The following is a 3968-nucleotide window of genomic DNA, read 5'->3' as shown; positions in this document are numbered from 1 at the left end:
TTAAGTCCCATAGTGCTCAGAGCCATTTGAACCATGGCGTGCAGAACTTCACGCGTGCACAGTGTGTTGCTCACGTGCTACGCGAGGCTCGACCTGTCCCGACAGCACTCGGTATGTTTCGGCTTTGCTCGGTCCTTCCCGGTGTAGTGCAACATTTCATGTAGCAGTGCGATGCGACACTTTCTCTTAATTTTTGGTATGGCTTATTTTGGTTGTCTCGACTTTCTTCAGTTCGGTAGAATGATGGCGTAAGCGCTGTTTATCTTTCGCTGTTTGTTCAAGGTATAAAGATTCGGTGATTCTTTGCGCAAAAAGAGGCAATCTAGCCATCCATGGACGAAAGAATGGGAATCACAAAGGAGAGGTATGAGGACTCTCAGTATCTGTTATGGTGTCACATGATCGACAAGTACTACAAAATTTGTTATGAAGTGGTATTACATCACCACGGAGTAGCAATTTAAGGATTTATTGGACGATGAAACAGCTAAAAACTATAACGATCGACAGACAATTTCTGTACATGGAGAAGCAGTTTGTGTTAAATATGCGGGCATGCAAAACACGATGGAATTAGTGTTACGAATACAAATTTTCTGAAGTCGCACGTAACACTACATCGTCAGTTGCAATATTTGTTTATGGAATTGAACGAAGAATACGGAGACATTATACATTACATTATTATATTGGTTAAGTCAAATGACATGCGTTGAAGGAGTTTTCGATTTGAGCCCCACTACTTTGTATTTATGAAGGGAAAAGCAAAGTAAAAAAGAAAATTAGAAGACCTAGAATGGATTGCAGAACTTGCATTTTAAATATGATTAACTACAGACTGCTATTAGTAGGACATTACAAGGTGAGAAATGACTTATTTCTGATTTCATAGCAGAGGTTGATACATTTAAAAAGCAAATCGCATTGTAGAAGGGACAACTTCTGAAAAACCACCGTCCATTTCCCTAAGTCTACTGGCGTAAAAAGAATCATGAACTATGAACAATCCATAGTGGCGTTGACAGAATTGCAAGAGAAGCTTTCTAAACGTTTGAGGACACTAGCAAACTCAAATCCGTTCTTGGGCTGTCTGAGAGACCGTTTGCCATTGCATTTGAAAGATCCCCTGCACATCTGCAGGCAGAACTTGTTGACGTGCAGTGTAGTTCCCACTTACAAGACAAATTATATTACCTAAAAACAGTGCAGGAGTTCCACGCTGTTTTCTTCGAGAAGAGTTTCTACGTCTCCTTAATGAGGTTGTAAACGGGATATCAATGTTTCGATCGACATTTCTATGTGATTGGAACTAATTAAGACGTGATTAAGTGATAACATGAGTAACGAAAATCTGCGGAACTGTCTGCGTCTGTCCGAATGCCGACAATTTGTGCCGATGTAAATTTTATTATGTCTTCAGCAAGCCAAAATTAATTATATAGTACTAAAAATTTGTTTTGTTTGTGGTCTGTGTTGTAGATAAACATGAAATACGAAACAAAGCCGCTTGTCAAATGCAGCGCTATCGCAGTTCCCCTGCTCCCACCCCCTATTTCCCCCTCTTCCAACTCAGAAATCGTGACGTGGTAGAGGGCAAAGTGTGCACTCGAGCGAGAGATATTGGCATGCGTGCATGAACACCGCACATGAGCCGAGTGCTTGGCCCTCTCTAACTTCACAGATGCGTACCTGCACTTCGCATTACATAGCAAATCAGCAGAGTTACTGGTAATGAATACGCCATTTGGCATGTTCAGGTAAAATCATTTACCATTTGAGGTTGCGAGCATCCCAGCCGCATTTCAGAAATAATTAGGGCAGCCGATACATTGTATTATGCAATGTGCTAACTATATAAAACATTCTCGTCTATTCTTGCCGCGTCAGTTCTGGATAAAATCTCCAGCTTTCGACGAATACCTCCATCGTCATCGTCAGGAGCTGACTCAGCTCCTGACGAGGACGATGGAGGTATTAGTCGAAAGCTGGAGATTTTATCCAGAACTGACGCGGCAAGAATACCGAGAATGTATTATATATAAGTGCCTTCGCGAAAAACTTCGTTCCCAATGTGTTAACTAATAAGACAATATCATTGCAACAGGAGCTACGCTCGTATGGCGCCTTACGAACTTTTAAGCTCTTTTCATTCAGCGTTAAATACCTAGGGCTTATGATCAATAGCGAAGGCATCACCCCCACGTGTGGCACAATAAGAAACATGCCAACGGGCACTAATCCGAAATAACAACAGTTTTTTTCTCGGCAAAATTACCTACTATGCAAAGAATATTATCTCCGCCTGCGGACATACACAGGGTGTTCAGAAATTCCCGTTACAAACTTCTGGGACTTGTAGAGGGGATTGAGTACATAATATTTTGAATAGGAACACATGTCCCGTATCGTACCGTTCCAGTCGTTTGAAAACATGCTATGTAGGTATGAAACAGGATAGTCATGGCGGGGGTGGTTAGTCGGATCAGCTGCTGTCATTTGACGTCTGTCTTACCTCTCTGACCTGTTTCGAGCTTAATTCACGTGTCTGTGAGTGTTTAGAGCAACATAACTGAGTACACGTTTGCAGAATACACCGACATGATGATTCTGATTGGCGAGGCTCACGGTAATGGAAGATCTGCTCATCGTCCTTATTAGGATCGTTCTCCGCAACGTCCGACTCCATCAATTGCCCTTGTCGCCACAATTACGCAACGGTCAGGAGTCGTGACTGTAGTACTCAAGGAGACGCCGCGCACTCCAAATGGAAGAGGTCGTACTGTCTCAAGTTGAAGAAAGCTCGTCAACGAGTACAAGACCAGTTTCATTGACTGTTTATGAGTGGAACTGTAAAACAAGTGATGTACTATGTCACTCCTAATCAATTACTTGTAAAGGTGATTCGTTACCAGTATGTCTTCAAATGGTTGTTGCTCGGCAACGGTACGTTTCCGGACATGTTTTCCAGTTCAAAATATTATTTATTCACTCCCCTCTACAAGTTCTAGAATCCTGTAACGCGAATTTCAGAACACCCTGTATATGGACGCAGATGAGCTGGTGTGATTCTCGTCGCAGAGTAGTGTGGAAATCTTTCACCGACGACGCGCACGGAGCCTCGTATGGGCAGAACCGCTGACCCACGTATTTCCTTGCCAGCGGTGGTAGGCCGGGCCAGTCAGTTCTTAGGCTGAGACTGAGTAACTAGGACCTGGCTTACGCATCGCGCCGTGCTCTTGGTTCTGTATAATAACTGTTTAGGTCATCCGCGCTAGTAGCGTTCGTACTTTTCTCTGTTTCAACCTGTACGCTGTGTTTCGACTCTCTGCTCTCTCAGAGACTGATCCACAAGTGGAGGCTTTTCCTCTTCCTCATTCTAACTCCTTAGCTTCCAGAAGAGGATCCACCATCGGCGAAAGTAGTGACATTTGTGCTGACAGGACACCTTTGTAGTGTTGTCCCGTCTGTACATAAGTGGCGAAGCAGGACGTTCTTCTAAGTATGACGTTTGTTTTTCGTAATGTTCATTTGTGTCCACGGTGGACAGGAAATTTTTTCAGTGCTGGCTGGAACAGGTGCGCCTCCAGAAACAACAACGGCATCTGCTCCAACATCACACTCACGAGCAACTTAAACTAAAGGCGAACCTGATCCACTTCAAACGGTTCAAATGGCTATGAGCACTATGGGACTTAACTGCTGAGGTCATCAGTCTCCTAGAACTTAGAACTACTTAGACCTAACTAACCTAAGGACATCATACACATCCATGCCCGAGGCAGGATTCGAGCCTGCGATCGTAGCGGTCGCGCGGTTCCAGACTGTAGCGCCTAGAACCGCTCGGCCACTATGGCCGGCCCTGATCCACTCTCACGCCCTGCTGGTGGCAGGCCAGCCACCTGAAAAGATGGTTCAAATTGCTCTGAGCACTATGGGACTTAACATCTGAGATCATCAGTCCCCTAGAA

Source organism: Schistocerca serialis, chromosome 3, assembly GCF_023864345.2.
Source record: "Schistocerca serialis cubense isolate TAMUIC-IGC-003099 chromosome 3, iqSchSeri2.2, whole genome shotgun sequence".
NCBI lineage: Eukaryota > Metazoa > Arthropoda > Insecta > Orthoptera > Acrididae > Schistocerca > Schistocerca serialis.
Note: the sequence above shows the minus strand (reverse complement) of the source record.